Below are 19,415 nucleotides of genomic sequence, written 5' to 3'. Positions count from 1 at the left end.
GGCCATAGCCTCTTTACAGAAAGCAAACGTTATCATTCCAGTGCCCCTGGAACAGCGCAGCAAAGGTTTCTATTCAAACCTTTTTGTCGTTCCCAAAAAAGATGACTCTGTCCGCCCTATCTTGGACCTCAAACGGCTGAACAAATTCGTACGGATTCGAACTTTCCGAATGGAATCATTGAGAGCAGTACTAGCCGCCATGGAACCTGGAGAATTCCAAGCTTCCATAGACATTCAAGATGCTTATTTACACATTCCCATATGTGTCTCTCATCAACGGTTCCTTCACTTTGCCGTAGGACACCGTCATTTCCAATTCAGGGCCCTCCCCTTTGGGCTGGCCACTGCGCCTCGGGTCTTCACAAAGGTCATGGCGGCCGTCATGTCCATTTTACACCCCAGAGGCATCCTGGTCTTTCCCTATTTGGACGACCTTCTTGTCAAAGGGAGCTCTCTTCACGTTTGCTCAGAAAGCGTACAGATTTGCCTAGACACGCTGTCAAGGCTAGGGTTGCTTATCAACTTCAACAAGTCATCCCTCATTCCTCATCAGCGCATCACCTTTTTAGGTATGCTGATAGACACGGCTCAGTCCCGGGGTTTTCTTCCAGAGGACAAGAGGTCTTCCCTGATCTGGGCAGCCCAATCCCTCCGCTCTCACCGTCACACATCCCTTCGGAATGGAATGAGAGTGTTAGGCAAGATGGTGGCGGTCATAGAAGCCGTGTCCTTTGCCCAATTCCATCTGCGCCCTCTACAACTGGATCTTCTATCCTCCTGGGACAAGAATCCAGCTTCCCTGGACCTGTCAGTCCGCCTATCTCGGTCTGCGCTCAGCTCCCTCGTCTGGTGGACTCAAGCCTCATCCCTATCCCAAGGGAAGTCCTTCCGCCTGGTCCACTGGCAGGTAGTCACGATGGATGCCAGCCTGATAGGCTGGGGGGCGGTGTTTCTCCACCACACTGTTCAGGGACACTGCTCTCCTTCCGAGCGCTCCTTGCACATCAATGTTCTGAAGATCAGAGCCATATTTTTGGCCCTCCAGAATTTTCAACCCTTACTATTGGGCCTCCCTGTTCGGATTCAGTCAGACAATGCCACGGCCGTGGCTTACATCAACCGTCAGGGAGGAACTCGCAGCAAGGCAGAGATGAAGGAAGTATCCAGGATTCTTCTTTGGGCAGAGAAGCACATCCCCATTATTTCAGCTGTCCATATCCCAGGGGTAGACAACTGGGCCGCAGACTTTCTCAGCAGGCAAGGTCTAGCGGCAGGGGAATGGTTCCTCCACGACGAAGTGTTCCATCAGATCACTCTTCGTTGGGGACTCCCGGATGTGGACCTCATGGCGTCTCGAATGAATGCCAAAATATGTCCCTTCATATCTCGGTCGAGAGACCCCCTAGCGCTCGGCTCCGACGCCCTAGTCTTTCCATGGTCGCAGTTTCACCTGCCCTACATCTTCCCTCCGTTTCCTCTCATTCCGAGAGTAATCAAGAAAATCAAAGCGGAGGGAATCCCGGTGATCCTCGTGGCCCCGGACTGGACCAGGAGAGCCTGGTATCCAGAGCTCCTCCAACTTCTCAGCGACACTCCCTGGCGTCTTCCCGACTGCCCGGATCTTCTGTCGCAAGGTCCAATATTCCACCAGAATACAGCACAGCTGCATTTGACGGCGTGGCGCTTGAATCCCTGATTCTAGCCAAATTGGGTCTTTCTTCCAGGGTAGTTCATACCATGCTTAATGCTCGGAAGCCTTCCTCCGCCAGCATTTACCACAGGACCTGGAAGACCTATCTTCCCTGGTCTGACCATCATAATCGGTCGCCCCTGACCTTTTCAATCCCTAATGTTCTTGCTTTTCTGCAAGACGGTCTGGACTCGGGTCTTGCTCTCAGTACCCTTAAAGAACAAGTTTCTGCCTTGTCGATTTTTTTCCAGAAGCAGCTGGCTTCTCACCCTCAGGTCCGTACCTTTCTTCAAGGGGTAGCGCATTTGGTCCCTCCTTATCGCCACCTCTTAGATCCCTGGGATCTGAATCTGGATCTCAGAGTCCTTCAACTTCCTCCTTTCGAACCTCTGAGAGAAATCTCTCTTCAACGACTGTCTTGGAAAGTTGCCTTTTTAGTCGCTATTACCTCTATCAGACGAGTGTCCAAACTGGCAGCTCTTTCCTGTCGCTCACCTTACCTGATATTCCATCATGATAAGGTGGTCCTTCGGCCTTCCCCCGCCTTCCTTCCGAAGGTCGTATCCTCTTTCCACCTGAACGAGGACATTGTGTTGCCATCATTCTGCCCGGCCCCGGTCCACTCCTTTGAGAAAGCCCTTCACACTCTCGATCTTGTCAGAGCTCTGCGGATCTACATCTCCAGAACAGCGCCGTTGCGCAAGTCCGATGCCCTCTTCGTCCTCCCAGTAGGACACAAAAAGGGCAACCCGGCGTCTAAATCCACGATTTCTCGATGGATCAGGACTGCCATCTGTGAGGCATACAAAGCACGAGGTGCCGTTCCCCCTCAATCTGTGTGGGCCCACTCTACACGAGCAATGGGTGCCTCCTGGGCTATCCGCCATCAGGCTTCGGCGGCCCAACTTTTAAACCTAAAAACACTACCCTGAATAAGACACAAACAAGTACATAGCAAAAATTTAGACTTTATTGTTAAAATATTTTTCTTTAAAAAAATATTAAAAGGTAGTACAGCAGAAAAATGTGAAAAGGAGTATCACTCAAATAGACACCATTAATGTTCGAACTGACAGAATGTCTTTTGCTAAGTATCAATCCTAATAACAATACAATATTAATTCATGATGACAAACCATATATCATGCTAAAAAAATACTTCACAAGAGAGGACACAGGTTTTAAATGTGTTAGCAACTGTGACTAGATGGTATTAAAAACGCAGGGATGTTTAGAATAACAAAATAACATGAAAAGGGCTTAAAATAAAGCCCAAAAAAATCAGGCAACAATAACAACAAAAAATATGCCCGCTGAAGGAATATTTTTCACAGTGCTACATGGAAATACAGCCTCACCATTCACACCATGACGCGTTTCGCCGTGGCTTTCTCCAAGGGCGCAACTTTGCAAGGCCGCTACCTGGTCCAGTGTGCATACGTTCACAAAATTCTACAGAGTGCATACGCATGCATCCGCGGATGCTGCTCTTGGAAGACAAGTCCTTCAGGCGGCAGTGGCCCATTTATAAGTGGCCACTGCTTGGTTCTTGACAGTGTTTTGATATGTGTTCACTGCAGTTGCAGTTGTTAGTCAGCTCTTAGTCTGATGTTATGCACTGTTAATAGTTCAGTTCCCACCCAGGGACTGCTTTGGGACGTCCCACTGTTTGTGTCCCCCAATTAAAAGGCGAGAAAGGAAAGGACATTTTTGTGTACTCACCGTAAAATGTCTTTCTTGGAGCCTTTCATTGGGGGACACAGCTCCCGCCCTTGTGGTTTTGGTTGTCCTTTTCCTACTGCTTTTACACCAAACTGAGCTAGTTCCCGCCTAGCTGGGGTTATATGCTGTGGGAGGAGGAGCTAACTCTTTTTTAAACCTAGTGTCAAGGCTGCCCTGGAGACACCATATAACCCACTGTCTGTGTCCCCCAATGAAAGGCTCCAAGAAAGACATTTTACGGTGAGTACACAAAAATGTCCTTTTTTAGAGGTAATTATATATGGTGGTCCTTCTAGTGATAAACCTCTGGTAATATCAACTGTGGTTAAATTGATAATTACTTATGGTGGGCTTCCTATCAGGACCTATAAACACAACTAGATGGCTGGATGATGCGGATGAAGTTTTTTCAGATAAGATACCTGAAAATCAAGGAACCGGGAAACTGAGTTTAAGAAATATTTTTTCGGATTTACTGGGATCATATAAACTAAATGTAAAATCATGGTGGGAAGTACAATATCTTGAACGATATATTAAGCAAAGAATCGTACCCCGTGGCCTTAGACTTAATTTGGTCCCAGCAGAATGCTCTAGGACGGAAAAACTTTTAAAAAGGTGGGAGGAGGAACTTACAAACTCATCTATAAGATTTATGACTATTCTTCTGGAAGAAGAAAAAGTCACTTTGGAAAGTACCTCCAAAAACCTACAAATTCTTAGAGAAGAGGCATTGAAATTTAAGGGGATCCCGAATTCAATAGTAAGGAAACAGCTTTACAATTAGCAGTAGACAAATATCAACATAATTTAAAAACAAGGAAGCATAAACATTTCCTTAGGGATTTGGGGGATTTTTCCGAACAAAAAGAGTCCTCCCATCCAACAGTAGGATCGTCAGCGGAATTGTCCTCTTCGGACTATTCAGACTCTGAATCACAGGGTCGTTTTGAGTGGAATAGAAATAGAGGGAAGAAGAACTTCCGGGGGAGATCTAATAACTGGGATAGACAAGTCAACAGGAGTTGACAATGGGGACAGGGACACGGAAATCCTTATCCATCCTCCTCATATGGCTTATCATTACAGGGTACTAGTCAACAGAGAGTACAGGACAACGTAATTCCTCCTATTCCCTCGCCACCAGGACCTCTTTTGCCCCCTTCTATGCCTCCCTCTTTTAGGAGGACGAGACCCTACAATTTGCGGAACCAAATACAAAGAAATCCCAGAAAAAAGTGAATTATGCCGACACAAGTAATCAGGTGATTAATCTATCCAGTCACTGTCTCTCTGATATTGAAAGTAAAGTACTGAATTATGGATTACCTTTGTTCCCACAACTAGGTTTGACCCTTTCATTTGGGTCAAAGATATTGAATTGTTTCTGAGAAAGTTAAAGTGGAAAAAGTTTTTTGCGCATAATGATGAGGTTGAATGTGCGCGAATAAATATACCTAGGGATATGTTGGAGGACGTAAGACTACTATCTGATTTGAGTGAAGTAAGTGATGAGGGTGTAGGGATTGGGCCCTTCACCAATTTAAAACCCAAGAGTGTAAGGATCCCACCGCCCATGGAATATAGTAACAACCTCTACTCAAAATATTGTGTTTTGCAAAGTGTGCACAGTACCAACATTCCAAACTGTACTATTGAAAAATGAGATTTTTGGCAAAAAATTGCAATTTTTCGAGCTACCTCGCCACGTCACGGCAAATCTCTTGAGGCAGTCCTACACTACAATATTTTTTTATTTAAAGTGTGCCATGCGGCCTCACATATGCAAAAATAGGACTGCACAGCACGTACTTGGTGCTTTTCAGTCTCGTCTCCATGACTAATTCATGGTTGTGAACAGTCACCAATCGCCAAAAATCAAGACAGATGGAAAAATAAAAAAATGAAGTGCACTGCAATATGGGGACCAACCAAAAACCTAAAATAGTAGTTTGGATATATTTTCTAAACTAATGATCAGTGATCTCCGGGCCATCCAGCCAAAACTACATTCAGCAAAACCCAATTTGACATCGGAGGAATGGGGGGCACTAAAAAACCTGGAAAAAAACACTCACATCACAATAAAACAATCAGATAAAGGCGGTAATATAGTAGTGATGAACACTAAGGACTATCCTACAATGTGCAAACACATACTGGCAGATATAACAATGAAATATCCACGGATCCAACAATAACATTTTCGGCGGAACTACAGGATCTTCTAAGGAAGGCCCTTGAGTCCACAGTGATATCGGAGAAGGAGTTTGATTTTTTGGACCAGAAATTTCCGGTCATTGCAACATTCTATTCGATACCAAAGGTCTATAAGGGATTAAATCCCCTTAGGGATTGACCGATAGTATCGAGGATAGATGTGATCTATCAAAACTCAAGCATCTATCTGGATACAATATTACAGACCTTTGTGACAAGTTTACCATCTTACATTAGAGATACAAATGATCTGATCTCCAAATTAGACGGTATCACTCTGGACTCCAATACTATCATTGCATCAATAGATGTGGAGCAATTATATAGCAGTATCCCGCATGAGAAGGGGTTGGAGGCAGTAAGGTACTATTTGTTGACTCGTGGAAACCAATGTAAGAGGCACAATTAATTCATTATTGAATTGTTGCAGTTCATTCTAACCCATAATTATTTCCTTTTTGATGGAAAATTCTACCACCAGCTCAGGAGCACGGCGATGGGGAGGCCGTGTGCCCCCACATATGCCAACATGTTCCTGGGCTGGTGGGAGGATAACTTGGTATTCACAGATGGGGATGTCATCTTTAGCCCCCACATTCAATTTTGGGGGCGATATATTGACGACATCCTCATCCTGTGGACAGGAGGTGAGTCCTTATTTGTGCAATTCCTTGAGAAACTGAATTCCAACCAGATAGGCTTGAAATTTACTTTTGAAACAAGCACGGACGGATTGGCATTCCATGATTTATACATCTCAAAGGATTTGGAAGGTGGCCTAGCGACTACAATCTATAGAAAACCCATGGCAACAAATAGCCTCCTCAGGTGGGAGAGTTACCATCCGGTTCCCCAGAGGAGGGGAATACCTAAAGGACAGTTCCTTTGATTAAGAAGGAACTGTTCCTCTGTAACTGAATTCAAAACACAAGCGAAAGATATGAAAAAACGGATCCTGTTATGATCCGGAACCATGGAAGATCACCACACATCATTGGCAAAAAGGTGACAAGAGCCTTGGCAACTAATCTGGCCGCCATCCCCTTACTAACCAACACAACTAGAAGTAGCCGAGGGGTGAACTAACATCTTGTGCACCGCGAACCCAGCCGGAGAACTAACTATCCTAAAGGTAGGAAAGATGAATAACTCTCTGCCTCAGAAAATAGACAAGAATAGCAAGCCCCCCACATTCAAAGACTGCGGTGATATAGGAAAAACACAATACACAGGTAGATGACAGGGTTAGCAAAAGGTGTGGCCCCCGCTGACTAAAATAGGAAAGGACAGGAAAGGGACTGATGGTAGCCAGAGAAAAACCCTACAAAATACCAACTTCCTGATAGTACAAAAAGGCCCTCAGATCGCTCGATCTGAACTCCGTCCTATACCAGGTGCCCTTGTCATACCAATGAACAGAAAACAAGAATTATAACAAATTCAACAAGCCATAAACACATGGACCCAAAGGAGCTATACTCCACACAGAACTGCAGGGAGTTCCTCAACAATCCACTGAGGGGGAAAATCCCTGGAAGGAAATAAACTGAAACCAACCACAACAAATGACAAACCCAGATAAACAAAAGAACCAGACAATAAATAAAGAGCAAGCACTTATCTGGGGAAGATGTGGTGTAGAGCAGGATTAAGCAGGCTGAAAATACAAAGTACAACTGACATCCGGCAAAAGCCTGCAATCAGACCAGGACTTAAATAAGCAGAGAATTAGGAAAGGAAACACCCACTGCACAACCCACCTGGTCTCTGTCCAAACCCTTCCTGGCCACCAGAGGGAGCCTCCCAGCAGCCAAGACATAACTAACATTCACAACAGGTTCCGATGTATGTATTAGAACCAGCTTATAAACAGGCGCAATCCACTCATACAAGGGATTTGTTAAAACCTAGAAAGAGAGAGGAGAGCAATCAAATCACCAGACTGATAGCAACATTCGATGACCAGAACCCTAAAATTATGGAAATTCTGAGGCGACATTGGCTGATCTTAAGAGCCGACCCTGAAATTTGTAAATTCATTTCCCCTCACCCAAGTGTCACATTTAGGAAAGGCAAATCTCTCAAGGATCATCTCATACAGAGTCATTTTATAACCCCTAAGGGTGAAGGGACTTGGTTGGACAGAAAACCCCAAGGTACCTTTAGATGCGGAAGGTGTGTATTGTCCCTATATCAATCAAGGGAAGGAATTCTGCAACCAAAAAACCAACAGGAGTTACACCATCAGAGATTTTGCAAATTGTAGAATGGAGGGAGTAATATACCTCTGTACCTACAGCTGCCCCTTGGGGTATGTTGGAAAAACCAAGAGGCAGCTGTGGGTCAGGATCAGGGAACATTTGGGCGATAGCGCACATAACAGGGATACGGCCATAGCCAGACACGTCAACCTGTGTCATAGGGGAGATCTTAAAGCTATCTCCTTTCAAGTTATAGAGGTTATTGTTATGATCCGGAACCATGGAAGACCACCACAAATCATTGGCAAAAAGGTGACAAGAGCATTGGCAACTAATCTGGCCGCCATCCCCTTACTAACCAACACAACTAGAAGTAGCCGAGGGGTGAACTAACTATCCTAAAGGTAGGAAAGATGAATAACTCTCTGCCTCAGAAAATAGACAAGAATAGCAAGCCCCCCACATTCAAAGACTGCGGTGATATAGGAAAAACACAATACACAGGTAGATGACAGGATTAGCAAAAGGTGAGGCCCCCGCTGACTAAAATAGGGAAGGACAGGGAAGGGACTGATGGTAGCCAGAGAAAAACCCTGCAAAATACCAACTTCCTGATAGTACAAAAAAGGCCCTCAGATCGCTCGATCTGAACTCCGTCCTATACCAGGTGCCCTTGTCATACCAATGACCAGAAAACAAGAATTATAACAAATTCAACAAGCCATAAACACATGGACCCAAAGGAGCTATACTCCACACAGAACTGCAGGGAGTTCCTCAACAATCCACTGAGGGGGAAAATCCCTGGAAGGAAAGAAACTGAAACCAACCACAACAAATGACAAACCCAGATAAGCAAAGAACCAGACAATAAATAAAGAGCAAGAACTTATCTGGAGTGAATGTGGTATAGAGCAGGATTAAGCAGGCTAGAGATACAAAGAACAACTGACATCCGGCAACAGCCTGCAATCAGACCAGTACTTAAATAGGCAGAGAGTTAGGAAAGGAAACACCCACTGCACAACACACCTGGTCTCTATCCAAACCCTTCCTGGCCACCAGAGGGAGCCTCCCAGCAGCCAAGACATAACTAACATTCACAACAGATTATCCCAAGACTACCACGTAAAGGAGATTGGAACAAAAGAATCTTACAGCGTGAGGCAAGATGAATGTTCCTTTTGGATTCAGTTTCCCCAGGAGGACCGAATGAAATTCTGAGTTTCAGCAGTTTCATCTAGCTAATAAAGTTTTTTACTGATAGGAAGGTGTAGTGTAAAAAAATGTAAAAAAAATTTAAATAGTCGACCTAGAGGTCATTAATACCTTCTTACATAAATATACAGTCTTGGAATACGGATAAATGGAAGTGAAGGGGTTTGTCTAGATGTCATATAGATGGATTTGAGGATTGAATTAGTGATAGTAATTAGGTTTATGTTTGCGTCAAACTTCAAAATGTAATATCTGGAGATGTGAGGACTTGAATAGGCCATTGTTAAAAATATGATGGGGCTAGATATCTGTCGATGTCTAGCATTCAATAGGTAATGGACAGGGGAAGAATGGGTTAATTAATGGAATATATAACTATAAAAAGAGGTTATGGAATTAGCCAGCCCCTTCCAAATTTTTTCGTACTTTAAATATTGTCTAAGCCTGTAATTGACCGAGATAATATGAAGACATAAATTATCAGCGCTGTATTAATATATTCCCAGGTTAATTGGTCTATTTTTATTATTAGAGACAATTTAATATCTGCCCTAATGCGCAGGATAAGCCACAATCATATTAACATATAGTGGGCAGTGCATCTGCTATTGTGACGCACATGACGCTTAACGTCGAAAAGACACCAGGCTTTCGGGTTGGTGTAAAAACATTAAAATTAATACATCTAGTTATCAAACACTTTATAATAGGACATGTTATATATGTTCACAGTTCTGTTTATATTGGAGGGCATAGCTTATTGATAACAGTTCTTATAAGGAATAAATATTAAGGTATTGAATATAGATAGATGCTGACATAGCATGGAATATATATATTCTTTGCAAGCTGCTAGTGAATGACCTCATGTGTTCAACAAAATCTCCCTATATTGGTTGGACAGTTGCCATATATAACACCCGGAGGGGGGGGCTCTCTTTCTCTCGCTCACTCTCACACATGTCACCAGCCTGCTGGAAGCTAGATCCATCACTCCATCCATCAATCCAGGCCTCAACGAAGCAAGACATATGCTGTCACGCCTCCAGCATGAGCCCATTCAAGAACTCAACAAAAGATGAATGAAGATTTCAATTGATTAATATGGACTAATTGAATCTCTTTTACGTAAGCTAATGAACTATATTATTTTTCCTTTCTGTAACTGAATTCTGGCAACCATTTTTAAATAGATATAAAATACATTTATTTTTTACATTTTTTGAAGTTCTTTCTTTCATGCGCTTTTACGTATTTGAAGAAAAATATATTTAAGAGTATATTTTTTAACATTTTTGTTTTTTTTATATTTTTCCTTCACTTTGCACAAGAGGGGACAAAAGTAATGCATACCTCTTGCAAAGTGTCTGGAATTGACAATTTATAAAAATCACGCGGGACCTAAGAAAAATACGTATAAGTCAAGTCGCATGAATGTTTTTTTTAAATGAACTTTAAACTTTGCTAAGCCACAGACGATAATCTTTTAACGTGTCTTTGGAGGAGACAGAATAAGTCAGTCCATAAGAGGTGCTACAAGTGCTGATTATAAGTCAAGATAAGACAATGAATTTAAATTCTTTTTCTGAACAAAGTAAGCATTTAGAGAAGTCTAGTTTAGTGAATTTATGGTTAGACTTGTATGCAGAGTAGAGTTGAGCGCGGTTCGCGGTTCAAGGTTCTCCAGTTCACGGCTCGAGTGATTTTGGGGGCTGTTCTAGATCGAACTAGAACTCGAGCTTTTTGCTAAGGCTCGATAGTTCTAGATACGTTCGAGAACGGTTCTAGCAGCAAAAAGACCAGCTAATTCCTAGCTGGCTTTCCGCTGTAATAGTGTAAGTCACTCTGTGACTCACACTATTATGAAATTTCAGTGTATAGTGTGCGGGAACAGCGCATTCAGATCACTGCTGTATGGATAATGGCGATCGCCATTTTTTTTTCCCTTGTCTTCCTTCCCTAAGCGCGCGCGTGTAGTGGGGCGGGCCAACATGTCAGCCAATCCCAGACACACACACAGTTAAGTGGACTTTTAGCCAGAGAAGCAACGGCATGTGTGATAGGATGTCCATGTCACATGTTTATAAAACCGGACATTTTCCTCCAGCACGCCATTATCTGCCTTCTGCGTCCTTGGTGTCAGTCATCACTGGCGCAGCTCCTATCGCCGATACTGCTGTGTACGCTCCATACACAGCGCTGTATAGCATAGGGATAGCACTTTCTATCAGTCCTTTTAACCCTTTCACGACCGGCCGATTTTTCGCTTTCCGTTTTTTTTTTCGCCATTCTTTTTCTGAGAGACGTAACTTTTTTATTTTTCAGTCAATATGGTCATGTGAGGGCTCATTTTTTGCGGAACGAGCTGTACTTTTAAATGAAACCATCAGTTTTACCATATTGTGTACTAGAAAATGGCAAAAAAATTCCAAATGCTGAAAAATTGCAAAAAAAGTGCGATAGCACTATGGTTTTTGAGATATTTTATTCACTGTGTTCACTATATGGTAAAACTGATGTGTGGGTGTGATGCCTCAGGTCAGTGCGAGTTCGTAGACACCAAACATGTATAGATTTACTTTTATATAAGGGGTTAAAAAAAAATCGGAAGTTTGTCCGAAAAAAGTGGCGCACGTTTTACGCCATATTCCGTGACCCGTAGCGTTCTCATTTTTCGGGATCTTAGGCTCAATGACGGCTTATTTTTTGCTGTGTGAATACTGACATGAAAAATTCAATAGCTATTTGTAAGAATGAAATGTGAAAAATGGAACCTGCATTACTGCCATGAATATATGAATAAAGAGAAATTTAGCTACTGAATTGATCAATGCAGAAGAGCCCCAACACTACGCCAAAGTATTTCTCTACGTTGGGGTCCCTAGCTTGTGTGTGTCCTCTCATGCAGTTAAAAAACTTACCGTGTATGGGACGCTGAGACCCAGGCTATATATGCGTATAATGTGGATTGGCAATAGGTGTGTATGGGGAGGGTTCACAAACGAAAAACTACTAACATTAAGGAATAACGTTTGGAACTCCATTCTATGTCTGAACTGGGTGCAAAAAACCTAAAAAACATCACTATGGGGAGATAAGGTATGCACACCAGTGACTATGGAAGGGGAATACATGGAATAGCAGAAACTGCTGTGTGAATACTGACATGAAAAATTCAATAGCTATTTGTAAGAATGTTTTTTTTTAATTTTTTAAAACTTATTTTTTTACTTTTTTTTTTTATTTTACTAGCCCCCCTAGGGGGCTATTGCGATCAGCATTCCGATCGCTCTGCAGTATCTGCTGATCACAGCTGGAAGGCTGTAAACAGCAGATACGCTGTCTTTCTCTTTTGCTGTGCCCCGGGCACAGCGAAAGTGAAACCAATTCATGTGTAGTACAGGAGTCATCACATGACCCTGTACTACCATGACAACTATCGGGAGTCACGTGATCGCGTCACGTGACTTCCGGTTTCGGCGGTAAGTAAAAACTTTACCGCGATTGCGCTTATAATGGCGCTGTCATGTATTGACAGCGCCATATAAGGGGTTAATCGGCACGAGCAGATAACGATTCTGCTCGTGCCTAGCAGGCACACATCTCAGCTGTGAAAATCAGCTGAGATGTGTGCCGATCGCGGCATGCTGCCGCCGGAGGCCCGCGGGCAGTAAGATTATGTCATTTAGGACGTAATTTTACGGCCCGCGGTCGTTAAGGGGTTAAGGGCTCATACCGGCAGGGTCAGAGCCATAGGTGACAGGTCCGTGAAAACAGAGTTTATCAGCGACACAAGATGACAGCATCTGTGTAGCTAAGGTCAGGGATTTCCTCGCTGCATTTCCCCATTAGGAGGGATAGAAAGGCAGGCTTCCTTTCCTCTACCCAGAGACCCACAACCCTGGCACTGTACCCTCCTGCCCTTTGCACACTCAAAGTCATTGTTACTAAGCCATTATACTAGCAAACACTGAGGAAACATAGTGGCATCCTAAACATGGCTATTGGACTTCTGTATTGTCCCACTAGTGCAAAGATATTTGCAGCACGTCTGCCTGCATTGCACACTCAAACTCATTGTTACTAAGCCATTATACTAGCAAACACTGAGTGAACTTAGTGGCATCCTAAACGTGGCTGTTGGACTTCTGTATTGTCCCACTAGTGCAAAGATATTTGCAGCACGTCTGCCTGCATTGCACACTCAAACTCATTGTTACTAAGCCATTATACTAGCAAACACTGAGTGAACTTAGTGGCATCCTAAACGTGGCTGTTGGACTTCTGTATTGTCCCACTAGTGCAAAGATATTTGCAGCACGTCTGCCTGCATTGCACACTCAAACTCATTGTTACTAAGCCATTATACTAGCAAACACTGAGTGAACTTAGTGGCATCCTAAACGTGGCTGTTGGACTTCTGTATTGTCCCACTAGTGCAAAGATATTTGCAGCACGTCTGCCTGCATTGCACACTCAAACTCATTGTTACTAAGCCATTATACTAGCAAACACTGAGTGAACTTAGTGGCATCCTAAACGTGGCTGTTGGACTTCTGTATTGTCCCACTAGTGCAAAGATATTTGCAGCACGTCTGCCTGCATTGCACACTCAAACTCATTGTTACTAAGCCATTATAATAGCAAACACTGAGTGAACTTAGTGGCATCCTAAACATGGCTGTTGGACTTCTGTATTGTCCCACTAGTGCAAAGATATTTGCAGCACGTCTGCCTGCATTGCACACTCAAACTCATTGTTACTAAGCCATTATACTAGCAAACACTGAGTAAACTTAGTGGCATCCTAAACGTGGCTGTTGGACTTCTGTATTGTCCCACTAGTGCAAAGATATTTGCAGCACGTCTGCCTGCATTGCACACTCAAACTCATTGTTACTAAGCCATTATACTAGCAAACACTGAGTAAACTTAGTGGCATCCTAAACGTGGCTGTTGGACTTCTGTATTGTCCCACTAGTGCAAAGATATTTGCAGCACGTCTGCCTGCATTTCATACTCAAACTCTATGTTACTTAGCCATTATACTAGCAAACACTGAGTGAACTTAGTGGCATCCTAAAAGTGGCTGTTGGACTTCTGTATTGTCCCACTAGTGCAAAGATATTTGCAGCACGTCTGCCTGCATTGCACACTCAAACTCATTGTTACTAAGCCATTATACTAGCAAACACTGAGTGAACTTAGTGGCATCCTAAAAGTGGCTGTTGGACTTCTGTATTGTCCCACTAGTGCAAAGATATTTGCAGCACGTCTGCCTGCATTTCACACTCAAACTCATTGTTACTAAGCCATTATACTAGCAAACACTGAGTGAACTTAGTGGCATCCTAAACGTGGCTGTTGTACTCCATTATTGTCCCACTGGTGCCAAGCTATTTCTAGCACCTGTGCAGGACACCCTCCTGCTCTGTTTTTAATAAGCTATGATGATAGCAAAAAATACGGCCATTTAGTGGCATCATAGAACTGGATGTTGTATTTCATTATTGTCCCACTGGTGCCAAGCTATTTCTAGCACCTGTGCAGGACACCCTCCTGCTCTGTTTTTAATAACCTATAATGATAGCAAAAAATACTGCCATTTAGTGGCATCATAGAACTGGATGTTGTATTTTATTATTGTCCCACTGGTGCCAAGGTATTTCTAGCACCTGTGCAGGACACCCTCCTGCTCTGTTTTTAATAAGCTATAATGATAGCAAAAAATATTGCCATTTAGTGGCATCATAGAACTGGATGTTGTATTTCATTATTGTCACACTGGTGCCAAGCTATTTCTAGCACCTGTGCAGGACACTCTCCTGCTCTGTTTTTAATAAGCTATAATGATAGCAATAAATACTGCCATTTAGTGGCATCATAGAACTGGATGTTGTATTTCATTATTGTCCCACTGGTGCCAAGCTATTTCTAGCACCTGTGCAGGACACCCTCCTGCTCTGTTTTTAATAAGCTATAATGATAGCAAAAAATACTGCCATTTAGTGGCATCATAGAACTGGATGTTGTATTTCATTATTGTCCCACTGGTGCCAAGCTATTTCTAGCACCTGTGCAGGACACCCTCCTGCTCTGTTTTTAATAAGCTATAATGATAGCAAAAAATACTGCCATTTAGTGGCATCATAGAACTGGATGTTGTATTTCATTAGTGCCCCACTGGTGCCAAGCTATTTCTAGCACCTCTGCATGACACCCTCATGCACACTTTGCTACGCTAATGTTATAGCAAACTCAGGGAATTCATTGCTGCATTTGATAATTCGGAGGGATAGAAAGTGAGGCTTCCTTTAGCTTTTCCTTCTGTTCATAGACAGCATCTCCAAGTCCACACCCGAGGAGCAATTTCTCCTCCACGTGTAAGTGTGGAGAGGCCGCTAGTGCGCATGCGTGTGCCGATTTACCCCAGCTGCAGCCTAACTACAGTGTTTTGCCTAGTGAGTATGCTCAGCCTGGCTGTGCCATTCCTGAGGCTAAGTCTTCATTTCGGGATACAGCGCATGCTCCCACACTTAGTGCGAAAAGCCTCTTTGCACAGGTACTTGCATTCCGTGCCGGGTCTAAGTCCTGTTTTGTGCCTAGACACCATGCTAAAGCTGATAGTCTTTTTTCAGAGCCTCTATTTCATGCAACTGACCATGCTCAGGCACTTACTGCATCAGAGACTAGGTCCGTTAATGAACTCTTTGGCCCTGCCCCTGATGTGGGGGGGCCCATATAGACCACAGGGCATCAGGTGTCCTGACGATGTGGCCAGGCCACTCCCAAATAGCTTGCAGAGGCCCGCCCCTATGACTTGTCACCTCATTATTGATGGTCAGACGATGACTGGTGAGGTGTTTGTGTCGTGGCAGCCATGAGGTCATTATTGAAGTTGCGGTTCCAAATAGGACACTAGTTATGCCACTCATGACGTGTCACTCTGCTTTTGTCTCCAGGAGGTGCATTGTGGTCCACCCTGGTTTGGGGCGGACCCAGGTTATAAAACGGGCTGGAGCCAACAAGGAGGTGCGCTGTCTTCTATTATGCTCTGAAAGAGCACACCTCCATGTGTTGAACCCATTGCGGCTTTAGGCCAGAGGTAGGCAGGGATAGGGCATAGATGCAGGCCGCCACCACAGTTGGTAACGCAGAACGGTTAAGACCAGCTCCTGTCCTACAAGTCCTGCTTGTGCAGCCCAGTGGCATTAACAGGCCTGCTGCTGCTGATGCACCTGCTGTCCACAGGTATGGCCCCAATGCACACGGTCAGCGTACTGAATGGCCCCTGTGATGTTAACAGAGAGTTCCTGGGCTGGGTGGGCGTGTGGACCCTGTGACGCTAACAGGGCTCCGGTCTCAAGATCTAAGTGGCGTCTAACTCGGTTCAGGCAACTATTAGTTTCATAGCCACACAGATCTGTATCATCCACCTAACCTTCCAGTTGCCAACCTCTCCTTTTCCATCTGGGAGCACGGTGGACATTGACTGCTGATGGGGATATATACCTTTCTCTTTCTTTTCTTATTAATTTTCGTTATATAGCGGTAACATAGATTTATCCAAATCTGCCAGTCCCACCGTAACAGATGGTGTTTCTTCATCAAATGTTACTTTTGCTTAACCAACAAACCCACGGACAAAAACTTTTTTCCCCTTTCCAACACACCTTTTCCCCTTTCCACCAGCATTTGTCCTTTTTCAACTCATTTGGTATATGACCAAAAGTGCAACTCTGCAGGGACACCGTACTCAATGCCATCTCCGCACAGCAGCCAGCCCTCGGTCCCTCAGATGTGGACAAGTAAAAGACCATTTCCTCCTATCCATGAGAAAGCGTTGAGATTCACTCTGTGCAGCACTGGTGTTTACTGGAAAAGCAGATCTAAGAATCCGTACCACCTTCTGCAGATACTCCTGTATACGTGCGTCCCGTTCTATAGCAGGAATTATTTCGCCAAATTTTGTCTTGTACCGGAGATCTAACAGTGTGGCAACCCAGTAGTTAGCATTACTTCGAATTCGTACAATCCGAGGGTCATGTTGTAGGTAGTGCAGCAAGAAGGCGCTCATGTGTCTTGTGCATCCAGGAGGACCAAGTTCTTGGTGTGTTGGTGGCAGAGAGGTGAGAATCGTGCTTTCTTCCTCTGCCCTCTCCCCCCAACCTCGCACAACCGTAATGTTAACAAGCTCTCACTCATCTGCTGAGTCTTCCATGCCCATCGCAAGTTCGTCCTCCATTTCTTTATGGGCTCCTGCACCTTCCTCAACACTTTTTGCTGATACTATGCGCCCTTGTTAATCCCTATCCCCCACCATAACTGCCGCCTAGGTGCCGCATTTCCGGCGTTTAACCGCCAGACCCTAAGACTTCCGGAGCGATGAAAGTTGTTAAGCTGCTGGGTGCGAAGGATGAAAGTGAGCACATAGCAGCGTGCCCGCTGCACAAGGCCATGTAGGCCGGGATGGTATTTTAAAAATTGCTGGAGAATCAGATTCAACACGTGAGCCATACAAGGCACGTGTGTCACATTGCCCTGACGAAGGGCCGCAGACAGGTTTGCATCATTGCCGCACACGGCTGTTAAGTCACCAACGTAGTCCACTCAATCAATTTGTACTCCGGTCGCCAGGTGACAACGTGTTCCTTTCGTGCATAGTGCTGATGATGGGAAAGGAGTCGATGCCTGCGGTGCATGTGGACGCAGGTTATGGTCACCCACTGGGTTGCGTTACCTTGACAGATACAGAACCACAGGCTGAATGTAGGTGGTGGGTATCTCACAGATGAAGTACCATCATTCAGCTACAACCAATGGGAAGACACCACACCCTTTATTAGGCCCCTCCTGTCTGCAGACCACTGCCAGACAAAGCTATGAACCTCTTGTTACTGTTACCCCCAGTTCAGTTTTATGAGTTTGTGTGCTTGTTGCCTGACTACTTTTCCTGCTTGCTGTTTATGTACCTCGTTGGCCGATCCACATTTCACCTCTGCTTGTTTTCTGATTAAGTCCTGGCCATCCCATTCTGTTCCTCTTCCTCAATTAATGTTTTTGACCCTGCATGACTACTATTCTCTGGAACTGCAGCCTTCCACAGGTATTGATCAACTTGGGCCCTGTGTAATTCCAAATCACTGTATAGGGGTTAAAGGGTTTCAGGGTTCTGGGTGTCCAGCTTGGTGAGTGGCTTGCCTCTAGCCTATCCTTTACAGCCCATCTGAGTGTGTCGATCCAGGCAGGCGTTACACCGTGCCCTCTGCAGAAGGCCATGTAGGCTGGGATAGTGTTTTAAAAATTGCTGGACAACCAGGTTCAACACGTGAGCCATACAAGGCACGTGTGTCACATTGCCCTGAAGAAGGGTCGCAGACTGGTTTGCATCATTGTCGCACCCGACCTTCCCTGACTGCTGGTTGAGTGTAGACAACAATTGATGAAACTCGGTCTCACTCTCCAGAGCTAACCGTCCACAATTCCTCAGCGGTGTCTCACATTTCCCCTACATTTCAAAGTAAACATTTGACCGCCTGATGGCCTTGAGCTCTGCTGCCAGCATAGTAAGGAGGTGTGTGGGATTCCTTGGGCGCAGTTACAAGGAAGGGTGGAATGACCACACAGGGTTTGGGCCGAGGTGGAGGACCCACACGAGGTTGAGGAGGCAGAAGCAGTGGAGGAACTTGTACATACAGAGGAAGGATTGACACACAAGTCGTGGGGACGGCAAGACTTGTACAGCAAACCCTTCTCCATCTCTCACCATAGTTACCCAGTGCCCAGTCAGCAACATGTAACTCCCCTGTCCATGCTTACTGGTCCAAGTATCTGTGGTGAAATGCACCCTTTCACACACAGAGTTTCTCAAGGAATCGGTGAGGTTGTGTGCGACCTGCTGTGGTAGTGCGGGCACGCCTTTCTTGGAGAAGGAGTGACGACTGGCCATCGGCTCTTGGGGCACTGCAATGGGCATAAGGTCTCGAAAATCCTCGGACTCAAAAGGGTGTAAAGGCATCCTTTCTGTTGCCAACAAGTTGCAGATGATGAAACTCAACCTCTTAGGCATGTCATGCCCTTCGAAAATCATGTAAAACACAGCGAGGGGACTCCAACCACAGTCTCCCTCGTTTCCACTAATTGGGCCACACACACCCCACTTGACTGGCATCACTTGATTCCCCTTTTCAAAATGAAACAGATGCTTTGCATGAAGCACTCTCAAAAATACGCATGCCTTTCGCCTCCCCTGGATGACCCAGGGGAAGAAAAGTCCTCTGAGAGCCATGACTTGTTCATCTTGGTTCTTTTTTCAAAAGCGAGGGAACTCCAACCACAGTCTCCCTCGTTTCCACTAATTGGGC

This window comes from Anomaloglossus baeobatrachus, chromosome 4, assembly GCF_048569485.1.
Source record: "Anomaloglossus baeobatrachus isolate aAnoBae1 chromosome 4, aAnoBae1.hap1, whole genome shotgun sequence".
NCBI classification, from domain to species: domain Eukaryota; kingdom Metazoa; phylum Chordata; class Amphibia; order Anura; family Aromobatidae; genus Anomaloglossus; species Anomaloglossus baeobatrachus.
The sequence above is the reverse complement of the archived record's forward strand: the minus strand, read 5'-3'. Positions refer to the sequence as shown.